At 39.3% G+C, this 19,088-nt stretch overlaps 1 protein-coding gene across 2 annotated transcripts in view, besides 1 other annotated feature; it reads left to right on the plus strand.

Moving 5' to 3' along the window:
* Positions 1–19,088, plus strand: part of bru1 (bruno 1) — a 138,435-nt gene that overhangs the window by 7,735 nt on the left and 111,612 nt on the right. Inside the window, exon 1 of one of the 2 annotated variants that reach the window (NM_001273477.1) lies at positions 18,588–19,033. The exons of the other annotated variant lie outside the window; for it this stretch is intronic. The gene's annotated coding sequence lies outside the window, so the exon portion shown is untranslated. Of the gene's footprint in view, positions 1–18,587; positions 19,034–19,088 lie in introns of those variants that run through there. 2 annotated transcript variants of the gene reach the window in all.
* Positions 14,576–14,610: a mobile genetic element.

Consider the following 19,088-nt stretch of genomic DNA (forward strand, 5'->3'; position numbering starts at 1 on the left):
TTTGACATCGACATTACCCTCGCAACTAAACTAAAACAATCAACCGAGAAGAACAACAGCAGTGCAATCCAATTGATAGGAGACACATCTGTTGAAAGTTAATTAAATTGTACAGGCTGCAGCCAGCCCAGATAATGGAATCTATATCCTGGAGTGCCGGACAGATTCGAGACCTTTCCCCAAAAGGGTGAAACACTCAATTGTGTTTACATGATGCGCATAATACGAAAATAACAATAAATCTAGATATAGAACGTAAACACAGAGATTTGCCACACAAGATATAACTGAAGAGTTACAGTATATTCAAGATTTGAAAGACTTTAAATATGTATTTATGAAATATTTCATGATACTTGTACTTTTACTTTTTCTATTACATATATTAAGATATTATACTCTGCCAATAGAAAACCCTCAGTAACGAGTCACATCTGTGACGATAACCAAAAGTGCCATAAATTAAAACAAAGTTGAGGAATAAATTCGTTATTAATGTATCGTCTAAAAATGTCACAGAGCATTACCCTCAAAATACGGGGCGTCCGAGCATCCAAAAAGGGGGCGTGGCAACAATTGTAAATTTGCAAAGCCAAAGTGGGGCGTACATTGGCGCAGTCTGAGTTTGGTAGCAGCTGAGCAATCGGGGCAATAAACCACAATCGAATGAATTCGCTCCTCAATGGGCTACTTCTCTTCCGCTTCGCCTTCGCAGTCGGGTCGTCCTCCGCATCCTGGCCAGAAACACGGATATAAATTTCAATTTCCGACACTCTAAGTGGCGGCCAAATGAAATAACATTTTCATTTAACCTGCATTCGATTCCCAAGCACCAAGAGAATCCGACAGACAGAGAAGGAATCGGAGAAATGAAGGGATATGGAGCTACCCACAGATAGTGACTGCATATGTATGTACATGTGTGCACTGAGAAAACAACTTTTAACTAGATATACTAAATTCGTTGAAAAGTATAAAAAAGATACAAGATATAAAGATAAAAGCAAGATAGTTAAGATTAAGCATGGAGATTCTAGTGATGCCTATTCTGTGCAAGTTTGTTTTAGAAAGCAATTACGTGCACAAACAGCAATATGTATCTGATATTCGAGGATCTCAATAGTGGATGGTAAAAGGCCGTTTCATTACTTAAAACCACTTATTTCATTTATTTTTCTTTAAGTGTATGTGTCTATTAACGACTGCCGATTTAAGTGCTGGAGATGACTTTGATTATTTATTGCAAATTAAAGCTGAAGTTACCAAATTAACTGTTTAATTTCAATATTAATTGTTTTAAACAAAATAAAGACAATTGTCATTTCATTTTTAAAAAATGTATTAGAATGATATACATATACATAAATAAACTTAATTTAATTTAACTTTTTCGGAGAAAAGCCTTTCTTGTTTCTTATTTTTCCAAGTACTAAAAATTAAGGGAATATTTCGAATTGGCTTGAAAACGGCTAAACGGGCAGCACTGTTGCTGGCGCTGGCTCAGCAAAATACGTTTGATTCGCCTTTTGCATTACAGATTGCATTCCTCGTCGATGTGGAGCCTTCAAATACGCACGCATTCTGGGCGAATCCTTCGTGGTGATCCGAAGGGAGATGCGATGCCTCCGCTCCCTTTCTGGCCAAGAGCTATCCGCTGCAGTTGCCAGGACATGGGCAACATGGGCAACATGAGCAATATGAGCAACAGGAGGAGCTGCACTTTCCGCAGGAGCTGCAGGAGGAACAGCATCAGACACTCGTGAAATTGGCCATAAATAACATTTTCTTTACATTTCATTTGGGAGAGCCGTCTACCTCCGGCATCTGTTCCTTAATAGTGTTTGGCTCGGCTGAGTTGGGCGTTCTGCTTAACCAACTGGGCGTGGCTAAGTTGCAATTATCCGGCATCAGGAATGAGGGATCAAAGTCCTGTGAGGTTGATTTAAAAGTCCATTTTACTTGTGCGCTTACATGCATTTCCGCCCTGCTATTTCAGAAGCTAATTAAAGTTGATTTCGTATTTTTGAAGCTTCAGTTGATGTCGGACTTATTGAGTTGGGACGTTTTCAAATGGTTTAAGAATTTCAAGTAAAGTATAAAGCTTGTATTGCAAGCACAAAAATACATTTTCTTAAAGGATACAGCTAATTTGCCCCCGAAACAAAAATCCGTTTCATTTACAACTACCTTAAACTGCGTTGAAAAAGCTCGATAAACTAAAGCAAATCAAGCTGCTCAAAAAGGCAACGATAGTCGATTGGAAGGCATAGAAAACAAAAATATATCTAGCTGAACAAGAAACTTGCCGAGCGTATCCTTATGATTTCCCCATGGAAATCAGTTTAGCAGCTACGAACAAGTGAGGAAAAATCATAAAAATTTGCGCTACAAATAAACAAACCAATAAAAGCGACGTAGTTGACGTTTGACGTCTGCGTTCGATGCTCCATTCTTATATGTCTGTTGTTGTCGACTCAATGAAATCAGAATTGTGTGTCGAAAACGGCATTTAAAGGTCGATGGAGTTGGAAAACGCTGAGACTGTGAATGCGTTACGCATACGCCATGTTGAACGCTCGAAAACAATTTCTATGAAATTTGCAATTCATTGCCAGGAACACACAGACTCGTTGTGAGTTAACTTCCTGTCTGTGGCTTTTGTGCTGCTCCTTAAGCTTGCTGCTCATCCCCATCCTTTCAGATATTTACTACACTTTGGGCATTTAAGGATTTCTGTGTCTCCTCTTCCTGTTGCTGGTATTTTCGTGGCTGCGGCCTGGAACAACTTTCGCAATTGTTTATAGACTTTGTGTGTTCGTAACTCCTCGGTATCCTTGTGGCTCATATGTGTTGCTTGTGGGCGAAGTTCTTTTTCTGGTTTGGATAATTTCTTTTTTGATCTCTTTGAACATTTCATTGTTTTTGGCACATAAGAAACTAGTTGTGTTGTGCACACTCAATTTAATTTAGTTCATAATTTAAGCTTATTTTGATGCGAAAAGAAAGCTATACACATTAGTCGATACTTTTCAACAGCTGCATATTTAAGGACTTTCTAATTCTTACAATTATTCGCCACATTATGCTCTGGCCTTCGGTCAGGGAACACGATTCAATTTATAGCCCCATTGGTGGCGCACAAACAGAGCAATAAATTGCAGCGCCACTAAACAATTGTTATAGAGCCACGGGATGGAAAAGAGATGGCCAGCTAGATGGATGCATAGATAGATAAAGGCCCCGTAAAAATAATAATGAAAATTTCGTTGGCATGGGTTGAGTGAAACATAGTGGAGCAGAGCACTTATCCTTCTTAGTTACACGCCAGCTGATGTTGCCGTTGGACTTATTGATACTTATAGCACCACACACCAACAAACTCATCGAGTGGGTCCTCCCTCTGGCATACACCGAGAGAAAATACAGCCATAAATATCCTCTAAAGGAAATAATTCGCATCTTAAACAAAATTGTGTGTGTGTTTGCCTTGCTTTTCAAAAGCATTTCCTAATAGGTTTTATAAACTTGTAGAGTATTTTTCTAAGTGCAGGTCCCCTATGCTGGTGCTGCTGCAACGCAGGCGAAATAAATTCAATTTTGTAAAACTGATTCCCCACACAATTTTCAAACCGTAACACACTGTTTCTCACTCACTCGCTCGTCCGCTTGGTCTCTCGCTCTCTCTCACTCACACACTCCGCAGGACAACTGCATATGTGCGAAAATTTTGCAACAAAATGAATATGTATTGGCATTTAGCCTGAAGTAGCTACCAGCTAGCAGGACTATCAGGACTTCGAAAGGTGGCAGGAGCATCAGAGCAACAGGGAACATCATGTGGAGTAGATAACAATTTATTGCCATCAAGCGGGCCAAAATGCTATAGTAAAAGTTAATGAAACCAATTTGTTTCGGCTGCATCGCGTGAGCCAAACACAATGTGTTTCATGCCACACAGAAACAGCGAAATTGAGGTGCAAATAAATAGATCGAGGTTTGGGTATATCGAATGAGGTCAGTTACTGAGCCAAATCTGGTATTGTATACCGTATTTGATTGCCCAAATGCGAAACAAATCAATGAGCTGAGAATATTGTGATTAAATGGATGTATCTCACTTGCTGCTTGGTTTCAATTAGCCAGTTTCTCTAGATTAAACCTGAAAGCATATGTATATGTATGTGTCAATTTTCCAAAAAAAAAAAAAAAAAAACATACTTAGATTTTCTCCATTGCACATAAAACAAAATTGCTTCTCATTCCCTAAATGCAATTCATGATTTATGCAAGCCGAGTACTTTAAATAAAATTTCACAACCCAACGCAACTGCCTAATGAACATTAATATTGCAATAAATTTACCTGCTCTCACTACCGCTTAAATGCCCTTCGACACGCCCTGACCTGCTTACATATTCATAATCAACAAATAATTTAACAATTCGCCAGGAGAAGTGGAAAAAAATCTTGCACATCCAGAGGCATTTATTATCGTTTTTAGTATGCAGTACCAAATTTAGTGTCGTAAAATTTGAGTGCCTCGGGGGAGAGCAGTGCGAATATGATATCCTTTTTTTTGTGTTTCCTGAAGGAAGCGGCTGAGCGAGCAAATGCAATCAAATCTCCAACTGATGACGATTCCCCCTCCATCATGCCTTTGCTTTTCGGGTTCGGAGACTTTTTCAATCAAATGTTGATGGCTCGCCAGCCGCTGGGTTAAGGCATTTTTATGATTGTTTTGGCTCTGCTCCACCACTCACGCACATACGCACAGCCGCGGTCAAGTTAGTAGGAATGATATCGCACTTGGAAAGGCCAAGCACAGACTGCAAACAAAGGTAGAAAAGAACATGTTTCCAATTAAGTAGTTCTTTCAAAGTTATGTTTAAGATTATAAAAACTTAGATTTACTACAAAAACTTCAAAAAGATTTATATTTTATATAAATCTGTTGTTTGCTTACTCTACATACATATGTGTGTTAAATATAATTTTTCTTCATAACAAGCACTAATATACCATCCTCAATTGTCGCCTTATATCTGTGTAAGGTAAGCCATAACCCTTTTTGACCGACATCCCGCAGGACCAAAAACGGAGAGGCCGGCAAATGTTGCCAATTCGACAACGGCACTCAAATGAATTGGCGGTTATTGCGGGGGAGGCGTTCGGGCGCCAGCCACTCCCTCCCACCGCCCACAATGCGTTTGCTTAACGGTTCATTGGATGGCGGACTTCCTGTCCCTGGGTCCTGCCAATCTTCTGGGCATTGGGCGAGTAGTAATCACATTTAATATGAAAACGCAATGCAGCAAAAATGCCGGAAACTTGCACGAGTGATATTATGAGTGAGCGTGGGTGTATCCTTGTTCTCCGTCCGTTTTTTTCTTCTTTGTTTCCATCTTTTTTTGGCTGTGTGTTTGGACGGCGGAAAGCAGTGTCCGTAACTAACTGACCACTAATTGAGCCAACGGAAGTCTAGAAACCGCATGACATAATTTAAATAAACACATGCACACACCACATACAAACGCACACAACTGAAGAAGGAAAACAAAAAACACACTAGCGAATAGGAACAAGTAAACTAAAATGCCACTAAGTGAAGTTTTTGACCGCAAACAGGACGCCAACCAGACGAATGTTGGGGGCAAAAAAAGGACTCGCTTCGGTTCGTGCTGCATGCTCGAGCACTGCACTTCCGCTTGCGGATGAGGCTGCGAGCAATTGCGGGGGCTCACATGGAACTGGTTCAGATTATTAGCGAATCTTATCATTACGAAACAGGTACTTCAATCCTTACTGACTGATTGAATGCTAAAAAAAAGGTGCGAGGATTGTGTCTTTTGAAGAGTCCGGTTATATTTAGGTTCATATCAATTGATTTTGGATTATACCTCAATATTTTAGTTTTTTTTTTTTTGTAACATGAATGATAAAGTATTAGATCTATTATATTTACCTTTAAAATATTTTGCATCATTCGTACATTTTTTGTAAATCAAATCCAATGATCCAACTTCGGAACCTGTCTTCAAAAGTATTCGCCCTTCTATGCACTTGGTCCAAGTTTTCTTTTCGTCTTTTGTCACACACTAAACACATTTTTCAAAAAGCTTCCGTTTGTTGGCCAACGGCCTTCCATTTTGCAACTTCCATCCCCCCATTTGCCACCCGGCCCCAATTACCCATCCTTTGGTGGGGCATTATGTGAAAATGAGTGTGTTGTCATGTCGTGTACTGAATGCCCGAGAAGTGAGGTCCGGACGAGGAGTTCAAGTTGCTAATGCAATCACATAGCATTCATATTCATCATAACCACAAAAGGCACTCCACATGGGAAATTCGCAACGGTGACGGGAGGGCTGGGGGGTCATTTCCACTTCCGCCTGGCAGCTGAGCGCCATTTTGCACGTGGCTGCTTTGCATGGATCCCCGGGCCCACTCACATCTATATCTACACTTCCGCTCCCAATTTTCTTTCCTTCGTGCGACTTATGCACCAATGCGTTTATTTTGCCATTTTGGTCTGCTTTATTTACTTTTCTTCAATTGTTTTTGGGGGAATGCGCTGTTGTTGTGTGTGCTTGAGCGGCCAGCCAAAAACATGTTTCAGTTTCATACTGCAAGCTGGATTCTCTTGCTGAACAGGTGGATTTCAGTAAAGGTGATCCACTATAATATTAATTATTTTATTTTCATATGAACTTCGTTTATTTTTCAAGGTTTTTCTCCATTGATTTATTAGCTTATTCCTCCACACATTAATCAAAATCTGTGCAAACACTTGATTCGTTAACATTACAGCGCCTCTCTCCGCGCTTCTCATAAACTTCAAATAGAGTCCGTCCCCTCATTCGTTTCACCTGCTTTTTCATGCCCGGGTTTTTAATCATAGCTCACCTGGATCGCACTGCTCTCTTGTGCTCGACATAATTGCAATGTTTACCTCGACGCTGGGAGCCAAGTTAAGTGAAGCGTTAAGGCGGCATCAGGAGGCAAATGACGAGGAGGGCATCTCTCCTCTTGATTAAAATTTCTGATTACTACACTGATACCGCCGCGCAAACAGAATGCAAAAAGCAAGAAAAAATGCAACCAGCTGAACACAAAAACAAAAAAAAAAAAAATAATAGAAAAACGGAACAAAAAGTCAAGCAAAGGAAAAGGCGCCACAAAATGCAGCGACAGCGTTTTGTGCTTCACCTTCATCTGCACCAGCTCCTCTTTCTAATAACATATCAACATCACCTGCTGTGTTTGGTTTTCATTAGTTGCTAGAATCCTTTCATCTTCTCTGACTCCCAGCAGCATGATTGATGGTTTCAATTTGAATCTTCATGTCAAGTGGTGGATGCATAAACGGCAAAAAACGGCCTCATATTACCATCCAACTTAATTTAACTTTTTGCAACTCTGCGTTTTTTTTCTGCTTATCGCCAGCTTGTTTATGTTAACGCGACTGTACTTCCGGTTTGAGCTAATGTATCTCTTTTCCGTTTTTTCTATTTTGGGTGCGGTGGCGAGCAGAGTGCGCTAATTAATGATGCCCATGACAGAAATTTATGTGCTACAGCAAAAACTTTCGCAATATTTGTTCACATTTAGTTTGGCTATCACTCCGTCTGTTTCTTTCCTCCTCACACACACACACATTCCCTCTCCCTGTTTATATACTGTTGCTTACATGTGTGTCCGTGTGTGTTTGTCGGCACTTCCGTTTCCTGTATTAGGCCGGAATATTTTGCTCAGCCCACTTCATATTTGTTTATAATACACTTACCATAAGCCAATCAGGCGAAGTTGTGTTGCTTGTTCTGTTAGAAATTACGGGGATTGGTCTGTGATCTGTTATCCATAATCACGGCTGTCAATATTGTACATGCTGGGTTTTGTTTAGTTTAGGCTGCATTTTCCGATTCCTACAATCAAAGTCATTAGTTTTGTTGAAGTTTTTTCTATATCATATGTTTTTACTCATAGAACTAGAGGTACAATTCTTTTTTAATGTATAATATAAACTCTTGTTCTCCAATTCCTATACCAAATGAGGGTAATCAGCAGTTATCATTCGAATTTGTTATTTCAAACTGAAAGACTTTTACCAACCATGTTCTGTTCAAAGGTAAGAAAGTGTATTTTCACTTCAGTTATATGCTATTGGCGTATCCCAACCTTGCTTATTAATAACTCGTTTTGCCCTATTGTCCATTCCATGGCCAGGACACTCCGCTAGACAAACTTGGCCCCCGGCAACTGTGCCTGGACCCCATCTAATGGTCATTGGCTCTTCCAGACTCCATTATGCAGCCATATCTACCCCGACCCATGGGCGTGCATCGTTAATGCTAGCGGAAGTGAGCTTAGTCCTCGTCCTCGTCCTGGCCGTTGTTGTCTGCCTGCTCGTGTTTCGAACATAAAACTTTTGCCATTGCATTTAGGTGAGCAGCATCAAATGCAACATGAGCACCAGCTGCTCCTGCTGCTGTTGCTGCCTCTTCATCGGCTGTCCTTTGTCTATGTCCTTGTCCCTCTCTATGGGCATTGAGTAGCGGCTTTCCGGTGCTTGAGGTGTCCCGAGGTATACACTTTAAAAAATTCTCAAGTCTAGCTTGTGCCACTATAAAATCACTATTAAAAAGTATATTAAAATCATTAGACCATTTTACAATCGACTGGAAAATTTACTATTAGGCTTTATAACTTTACATATTATCAGTGTATTCTCCCCATGATGATGCACATCATCCAACAGAGTTCTTCACACTTAGTGTGGGTAACCAGGCTTGAAGTGAAGTTCAATAGAATTTGAGCCATAGGCTTAGACTGTTTTGTGTTCTCCATTTATTTGTTTCGCTTGAAGGGTCTATGAACAAGTTTCATATTGCAAGCCACTTTTAATAAGCCAAAAGAGTATTGCCAAGTTTTCGGGTGGTTTGGGAAAGAATAGTAACGAAATTCATCAATAGATATGAGTCAGCCTTCAAATGAATTTGAAGCGTTATTAGAAATTGCTACCATCTAATACCCTATGCATATCATAGGAGATTTCTGAAAAATATGGTGCACTATTGTTTGATTTCCTTTGCTTAAATTTCTTTATAAATATATGTGTATAATAAATTGATATTGTGCTTATTGTATTCATGGCAAACATAAGAACTCGCCATACGACAGGAAGCAGCGAGCAAACAAACTAATATTCATAAAAAAGAGCAACAAGAAGCGGCAAGTAGCAAAGCGAAAATAACGCTTAATACACAACGATGACGTCGTGCTGGAAAATAAGATTGGTGGGTGTGGCACGAGGGGAAATCGGTGGGGGGAGCAGCCAACGACAATGACGACTTGTCAAATATTGACGTATCTCTTGAAAATTGTGCTCCAGCGCGGCTCATCCTATGTAAGCAGTCCAATGGGCTATACCCACTCCAGTTGCTACATTCCCAGACGCTCGAGTCCTGACCTATCCTTTCCTGGCTACGTCAGCAACATCATCAACTAGTGTGCAACACATACGACACTGCTGCCAACTAAACTTGCTCCCGAACCCACACATGGCAGGATGGTTACAGTGGAAACTCGCAATGTTAAGAAATTATATATTTACATACAAGAAAACCAACAAGTAATACTAGCGAATAAGGACTTGTTTACTTATTTATGAAAATTCCTTTTTAATAACTATCAATGATAATCAATGTGATTTTTTAAGCAAAACCTTTAGCTTTAGATAATAAATACTTTGATGAGCATAAAAGTACCGCTTAAAGGCTTTTCACTGTACCTCGCTTGTAGCATTTGTATGGCTAACATCGACATTTTGTGTGCATTTGCTACCCTTTTTTTTTGAATTCTTTTTGTCTTTGTATCATGTGCTCTTTTTCGCTTTCGTTGCACTTTTACTGTCCGATCCTGCCGCTGTTGCTCCTTGTACCGATTACCCCCCGTTCGAACTCAATCCCCCCCTCCCCCGAATATCCTGCCAACCGACCAACTATGGCACTTCATTTGCTCCACTCAAGTGGATCCACTTTCATTTGTTTGCGTTGGCAAAAAAAAAAAAGAAGAGTAAAATAGAAGTGGAGGGCTGACCCTCGTACTACGCCAATGAATATTTCCCCTGCGACCCCGCCGCTTGCTTTTGTCACCCAAAGTGCCCCGCGTTTCGTATTGTCTCCCCCGTACAGTGGAGAGTGCCTGCTGACAGACAGTGAGTGTCCTGCTGATTCAGCTTTGTTTGCCTTAAGCCTTTGTGCAAACATTTTGCGCCTCCGAGACAGAGGGCTCAGACTTCGACGCCCCTGGAATCAGACTGCCAACTGCATAACGAAAAAGAATGGCAAAAAATGCGCTAAACTTCTAATGCACTGGGAGAAACAAATATTCAAAAACAATTACCATATAAATTTTATTAACACCGAACACCAAAATTGATACAAATTTTAATTGATAATTTCTTATTCTATGATTTTATTTCTATGGTTTCTTTTTGCATGACTATAATAAACATTTGCAATGTTTTTGTTAAGTGCAACTGGTATGCAACAGCAGCAAAAACAAAAAAGAAAAGAGCAGCGGGCACCGCCTGCGGCTTCATGGGGCAACCTTTGTGCATTGGCCGCAGCAAGTGCATCATCAATATGGTAGCTGCAGCTCTGCCTGCTCCTGCTCTCCATATGCGTATGCCTGACGCCTTGGGGCATAAAGAATTTCCCTGGCAGAGCCATACGCACGCATAATGCTGCCCAGTGATCCTTTGGCTCGTCTTGCGTTTGCATTTGCCCAGGGGGCGTGGCATGTGGCTCGAAAGCGCCACCGGGCGCTTGTCATACTTGGTTTTGTGTCGCAAATCGTTTGCCACATGATTTTCCATTTGCCTCAGTTTGCTGCATCGTGCACATCTTCTCAGTCGTCGAGTGGGAAAAACATCCGCCACATGCACAATTCATCGCAATTCCGTTGGCAACCCAGGACAGCCTTTGGCCAAAGTTATTGGCGTTGATATTTTACGATTCTTGTCTACAAGTCATCGGCGAAATGGACCATCCACTGCCATGGATGGTGTTTGTGGATATGAAATTCTTGAGTTAGGACTCGGTCGTAAAAAGTTAGTAGCATTTACAGCAGGGGAAATAAATAGGGAAGTTGAAATATGCTGCTTTGACAAACGATATGTATCTTAAAGTATGCTTCGAATTTATTTCATATATATATCGTATGTATATCTTGGGAAGTTTTTAACCTCTCTTCAGCAAACAGCGTAGTTTTGACCTACGAAATTTAAAAGTATTAAGCAAACTGGCGCGCAAAGCATTGTAAAAGTAAAATAATAATACTAACAAGAACTGAAACAAAAGCAAGCAAGCCAAAAGGCAAACTTTCGGCCAAATCCTTACAAATGTTTATCTTTTCTTAATCCCGCACTTAACTGTTAGACCGAAATTGGCTAAGGCCAAGACCTAGCCGAAAGTACAGAGTTGTAAGGAGAGGGTTAGTTGGGGAAATGTGAATGAAACTGGCAAATTGCTTAACGCTTCAAAGCGCCGCTACTCAACTCCTTTTGCCTTATTTTCTTAACGCAGTTGTTAAAACTTTTTTGTGCTAAAAATTTGTGCTTTCCAAAAATCCAAAGAAATTCCGGCGATTGCGGGTAGTGGCAGCGTAGTTTTCGAGGAGTTTGCCCAAACATTTTTGCAGCGACAAGTTCTACAAACGATTGGCGACAGCAAGGTGAGCGGGGTGTTGTGTAATGACCACTTTTTGCGTTGAGCTTCATTTGCACATCGACCGCAAATGTGGAGAAAGTTTCCACTCACTGTCGCACTTTCTTTGGGAAACTAACAACCGACGTCTGCTCATAACGTTAAATTTGTCTCCGATTCTCGAACATCTTTAAGTGCTTTAAGTTTTGCTAAAAACCATTGGAAAACTCTACAAACTGCTTGATTGCATGTTGCCATCTAAGGATAGATGTGGGTTTGTTTTTACTACAAAGCTTTTAAAATAATATTATTTAATCCAATAGCATGCATTTATTATGTAATAAATCAAATTTTTTTTTTAAATTTTTCACTGTATATTTTTTAGTTTTTAAAGATCTAGCGTGGTCTTGTATTGGTTGCTGTGAATTTTGTAAAGTTTCCCTATTTTTTTTCCTAGTGTGCGGGAAAAAAACTACTGCAACGGCAAAACAGACGAGATGTTTGCAATTGTCGCTGCTTTTCACTCTTGGCTGTTTATGTTTTTCTTGGCTTATTTATTTGGGTTTATTTCCCCCCCCCCCTGTGGGCAGGGATCCGCGGTGCTGGGCTGTGGGTGGGCGTGGCGCGATTAAAGGCGGATCCCCGAGCGCGTCTTAATCTTTTGTTGATGCTTGTTTATTCTGCAATTACTTAGGCGTTCTGTTTGCGTCGTCTGCACTGCGGCTGCGACGTCTTCAGCATTTCATTGCCACCCCATTCTACACCCATTGACCATTTCGCCAAACTGAAAGAAAAAATTGTCAGTTTTTAAATTGTTATAATAAAATTATTTTTGACCTTACTAAGTTCCAACTCAAAAGATGTTTTCCTCTTGAGGATCATCATACAAAGAGGCCACTTTTAATCTTAAATATTTATCTTTAAGATCATAAAAACTTAGTTATAGCTATTTATTTGTCATATATTAATTATTTATCTAAATCACATGATATTTTTGTCAGTGCACGACTTTTCCTCGATGCTTCTTGCGTTTTAAGTGCTCCAGTGCGTTTCGTTTTGTTTGCTCTTTTCTCAGTCTGCCACTGTCTTTATTTCCTTAAGGTTTTCCTCTTTTTTTTTTTCAGCTTAGGCGCGACGCTTTTCCTTCTGTGTTTTTGTTGTTGTTTGGCTGGGTAAAGTTGTTTGCCTAATTTCATGCTTTGCTTGCTCGCAAAAGGTGTCGCCCAATGTATAAGTGATGCCCTGCGACTCTGATTTTCCCAGAGTAATTTGCATGGTCCTCTTGCTGAAGAGAAATGGGGGTTTTCCACCAGTGGGATGGAATCAGTCCTTTGGTGTTGGAGTTCCAATGATCAAATCACTTTAATTGTTTTACCCTCTTAAACATATTTTAGGTGCTTTTAATCCTTATGACTATTTGGTTTTAGGCGTAAACTTTAACAAGTTCTTATGCATCCCTTAAGTTTTTCTTTAGCAAGCAGACATAAAACGTTTTTCAATAAATCAGCACTAACAATTCCGCCTCGAAAAAAGCAAAGAATTTGCGAAAGTTCTTTTCTATAAATCGAACAATTAACCGGTCATTAATCAAGCGATTGATGATGTTGGGGCATTGGCAACAATTGCAGAAATCATTTCAAATGAAACATTTCGCCACCACCACCACGATAAGGCAGTGAATCGCTGGCAGGACTCTCAAAACTATTTGCCAAAGCTTTAATCGGAAACGGAAACAGGCTGTGACAGTTAGGCAGGCAGTCAACCAGTTGACATTCGATCGATGGATGAGGTTTATGGTCGGCGGGGGGAATGAGGCACACAATCAAAGCGGAAGTCATTTTCGTACGTTAATTGACAACAACCGAGGGCGGTGAGGGGGAGAAGAAGATGATGTTGCCACGGCTCAAAAGACCGGGATAGAGTGGAACCATAGACGTCGATGGTGTCGGTGACTGTCTCCTTGTCTATCAATCAGCCAACCAGCCAACCAACTTTCGCAGTCCCAACTCCTCCACCCCAATTCTCCCCAAAGGCGGCAACCCACTTTCGGTTCGCATTTGTTATGGGGAATAGTTTTAGCATTGTTCCACGGTATTTTCTCCTTGCTTTTCCCAGCAAATGGAAGGCTTAATATAGTGGGGCTGGCTGGCTTAACCTCAGGGCCGACCTTCCCTCACTCTGGGCGTAATAATTGTGACTGATTTTCGGGATTTGTGGTCTTGCGCTCCATTGAAGTTTTGCAAGGGGAAATGGAGCACAGAAAGCATTTGATGTGGTTGATGGAAAACCAGAGATAATCTTTCGAAAGGGTGAAGAACAGCCACGAAATTGAATAAAGTTGTTAGCGGATTCGAGCTGAGGACGAAGTTCTAGGAGTTTATAAGAAATGCAGAAGTTTTTACCGATTTTTACTAAGTTCTTTTTGAAATTTTTGCTTGGTAATGTTTTTGCAAATAAAACTTAATGAATAAAAATAAGGCTTATAGATCTTCGGCGATTTAAAAAATTATTATTTTCCTTATAAGAATAGATCGATTTTAATCTTCTCTGAATATTATTTTCTTCAATATATGTGAATTGTTAAGGATATAGTTGTTTTCCATGTATTTTGGAGCCCTTTCCCCGCAAAACTACATTTTTAAACAGATAGTTAAAAGGCAACCAGTTCGAATACACAATTTGAAAAAAACTAGAGGCCATTTTTATAGCCTTTACTCACAGAGTAGATTCGTTTTAAAGTATTTAACAGGTAGTGGGAAGCTTTTCCCAGAATTCCATAAGATTCCAAATGGAAAATCTAGTCACCAACCATATCTGTATAAAAACGATAGATATTTGAGCCTAAGCCATTGAATTTCTCCGTCCCCTTAAGCTGAGTAACCGGTATCTGGTAGTCGAGACACTCTCCTACAATTATGTCCTTCTGTTGTTTTAGTTTTCACTGCAGATCTTTTTATCTCTACACAATCAAAAATATTGCAAAATATATAAAATTTATCAAAAAGGAATAACACATTTATCTTTATCCGGCTTTAACAATTTAATAATAATTAAATTCACAAATTAGGGCAATGAAACCAACTTTAGGCATAGTAACAAATATCGAATAAATAATTTTCCTTAGTGCATCCGTCTCCATTTGTATGTGATGTTTTGTCCATGTGTGGCTGTGCCGAATCCGTCAGCATTTTGTTGCAATCACCGAGGGGCATTTGGGGAGTAAGAAACGTGCCATGTTAAAAACTGCAGTCAAACCGAAATATCCTCGTCACCGACTTCAAAACCGTCATCATCAAGTATCAGTACTTCCAAAGTCATCAATGCATTTCATGGTAAATGAGATGAATATTTGGTTTAGAAGTCACCGTTAAACATTGGTAATACATATCAATAGAAATTCAATCAATGCTAGAAAAACCTAGTTAAAAAGTAAGCAATCTATTATATTGGTATTAGTATAGTAATAGAATTTAACTTTTAGTTTCTACTTCTAGGACATACAAAATTCGACTAGTTATTTGTCGACTTGCTGTTGATTTTACTGCCACTGTTCAGCACAATTGAATCCCCATTCGATGATGCCCCAGTTCGGTTTCAGTTCCTGCTGATGAAGCTGACATAAAACAATGCGATGCTCGATTTTACGAATGTGCTCCGCAAATGAATGATTCTGGTGTAAAATGGGTTTTATTTTATCTGCCATTTCTGTCTGGTTTTTACTGGGTCTTTTTTTTTTTTTTTTTTGTGTTCTTGTTAAACCAAACTGACAGCTAACCATCTCCATTTCCTACTCGAATCCATTGAATACGCAAAATGTCAACTAATTTAGCGAAATTTATTTAAGCCCGACATTTGCTTTATCCTTTGTTCGTTGATTTCAAAATTTTCGCAACGGAAATTGATTTGGCATCAAACGCGTTCTCCATTATGTTACCATTCTATTATATTGTATATATTCTATTATATTATACCATACTATTGCGTCTATTATTTATTTATTTTCCAAGCAATTAATAGTCAATTTTATTTTTTGTGCGATTCAGTTAATCCATACTTAATGTTCAATCTTCGTGGTAACTTTTAGAAACTCGAGTACGACTTAAATCCTTGATGAATGCGAACGTGAGCTAAAGCAGCAATTTTAGCACTTTATTGCTACGTAAATATGTATTAGGCTTTAATTTATATGTTAATTACATGCCATTTGTGGTTATACTTCAGTATGGGTGGCGGCATAAGAAGCCGCCTGCTGTTGTGCGGATTTTTGTTAATTATTTTTCCACACACACACATATACGCATTTTGGGTTCTTGGCTGTTATTGGTTTCCTTGTAATTATTCTTTATTAAATTTGCTAGGGACGAGAGCGAAAATAATTAAAAGTGTACCGAGCGTAGGTTCCGTGGGAGTTTATTTATGATTATTGGCAGACCGAGCTGAATTAATTGAGTAATTCACATGGCCTTGGATATTTTTTTTTCCTTTTTGCTTAATATGTATTTACCAGCATTTCGCTGGCTTCATCCGTTTCGAACAAATTGCACCACATTTATAACACTTTGCGCCCTATCCCAAAGTTAATCGCACTTCAGTCAATCTTTGTTTGATCAAATGGTGGATCGACTCGTGCTGCTTTTGTGTTGGTGGTTGGCCATTAGTTGCTATTATTATGCTCATTACACTAAATGATGGCTAATTTCTTTGCAACACTCTAAAATGGTTCGGTCCTTCGGTGTTTGGCAAATTGCCGGTTATTAGATTCGAATGGAACCTTGAAAGGAAAGATACACAACTGCCAACCAACTACCACAAGTAGAGGGGTTTCTTGTCGGTAAATGAAGCTATTAACTTACTGTGTGGTCATTATTGATTCCTCTTTACTGGGGAAAAATTGCTTAAAAATACAGAATACAATTTGAGGGGTAAACTGGGAAGTAATTGAAGTAATTCTATTATATTTTAAATGTAATATTGTATTTCGTATATTTATTTATTACAGTTAAGGCTATGAAATCTCATCCCTTTCACCTGCTCCGAATTCAATAAACGTCTATTAAATGACTCACATTTATCACCGACCAAAAAGGGGAAATCCCAAATATCATGTTTACCTTTATCCAGGTATTTATAGGCAAACAAAGAAGTAATACTTCTTAAGCTCCATTCAGCCTCCTTACCTACCGGCCAGAAAGTGAAAGTAATGCAATTTTTGTCATCGAAAGGTGGTATTAGACCACACACGTGCGCTTTCAGTCGTGTCAATATGCCAACTTCCCTTGGACCATCGACACTTTTCCTTCTCGCAGCTGTCATTCATGCGACTCATGTAGCAAACATTTTCCGAATGAAAATCTTTTTCCCTCTATTAATCTAGACCAAACAAAAAGGAGCGCAGAAATTCCACCGTGCGTGACAAATTTCGATAAAAAGGCGTTGACCAGTTTGCTCGGCTAGCGATGTGATGAAATCGAAGCGGATACCTCGTTTCTTAGACGCCCTCGCTGCTTCTGGCCATTTAACACTTCGTTAAACTTGAGCAGCAGGGTTGGATATCGATGGAACCTGTTTTGGCCATGTGCCTGAGTAGGGTTGCAACCCCCATAAATATTTCACACTCACACGCATGCAACAAAATGCAACGAATTACATAGTGGAAAATGTAAACACACGCAAAGGGTTAAGGAAAAGGCAGAAGTAACAGAAGTATCTGTAATAGAAAAAGCGGAAACCCGGGAAAACAGTGAAACCTGCCTAAGACATATCAAACCAATTCGTATTACATCTTTATTAAAAGTTTTTTTTTTTAAATTTATTAGTTGATCAACTCATTTTCTTGGCGTTCAGTTATATGTGAACTTATTTTGCTGAAAAGCATCCCTTTCCATTTCATTTATGCAGCTTTGACTGTAAAAGATACATAGATACAATGCATTCAGAGTCGCAGGAACAGCCATAAAAGTCAATAATGTGTGTTTCGCTGTAGCAGCAGCAACATCGAAATAATGACCAGACGAAATACGTACTTTTACTGATACGTGAGCTAATACAGTTGCGTATTGTATTGGTCAGACATTTCCTTTTTTGCTAGTATGGGGTATTTGCTCGTATCTGCTATTAAATTTCATAGCCCTTGCTTGTTGCGAATTTACGGCTGTTAAAGTTTTAAGTAGCCAATTGAACTGGAAACCGTGCGAGTGGGTGGTATTTCGATCCTGTCTGGATACGCTGATAATACCTGGTGGTCACGTGCCGCATGTCCTGTAAATCGATTTGGTTCTTATGTTCTCGGCCTGAGTATCAGCGAATGGAGTCCATTAGAAAGTCCTAAAAGACGTTTAGCTCAATGGGACGGAAAAAATAAACTGCAGTGCAAAGTGTTCAGCTGAGCAATGCCTAATTGCAGTGTACTAATGGAATTGGCAATACATTTTAAACACTTCTATGATTTCTTTCGTTTAAATGAGTGTTTTTCAAGTTGAATAAATGTTTACAAAATTCCTAATGCAGTAAAATATCATTATATTATTTAATACGAAAAGGTCAGATTAAGTCATTACCCTTGACCGAGTGTGTAGATCATCTTTATGAACTCAGAGATCTCCCGCTCTCGCACTGATAAGAAATTCATTTCGATAGTCGGCCTCTTCTGTTAGTTGCATTGATTGCAATTGGATTTTACTTGTTCGAAAATCAAATGCCAAACGAATCGATTCAAAGTGGTCTTATCAGTATTCGAAAATAGATCGAATGAGGGAGCTCTCTTCTTTTCGATGCGATTTCTCTGTTTTTCGAACGCCGCCTCTTATTTCAAACTGAGCATTATCACCGATCAGTTGTTGTTGGCATTTTCATTTATTTTATTTAATTTTTTGTTGTTTTTTTTCGTCTTCTGATTTTTTAGTTTGTCAGAGTCTGTTGTCTTGATAACGTTGCTGATCGTGTCTAATTTTTTCTATACTATTCAATTCGACTTTTTGCTGTGTGTTTCGTCTGCGTTTTCGTGTTGTGCGTTTATAAAACACTGCTGCTTATTTAAAAAAAAATTAAAATAGCTGAAATTATTTGGAAAAGTGCCGTAATTGTCGTGGACGTTAACGCAGTTGGAACAATAAAAAAAAGGATCGAAAGTATTGTACGCTTATGTCATTACGTCTCGTAGCGTAGCGTAACGTCACATCACGTCACGTCTTCCGTACAACGTAAAAAAAAGTGACTGTTTTTTGCTTTCTTTGTGGGTTTCTTGGTATCTATCTATACAAATATATATTTCGATATCCCAGCTATCATTTACTATAACTGTCTGTGTCCTACATGCATCTGAGTCTTATGTGAGTACACCTCGAGTGGAGTATCTTTAATTTTTAAGCCTTTAAGTTCTTCGCT

The sequence above is a fragment of the Drosophila melanogaster genome, chromosome 2L (assembly GCF_000001215.4).
Source record: "Drosophila melanogaster chromosome 2L".
Classification (NCBI taxonomy): Eukaryota; Metazoa; Arthropoda; class Insecta; order Diptera; family Drosophilidae; genus Drosophila; species Drosophila melanogaster.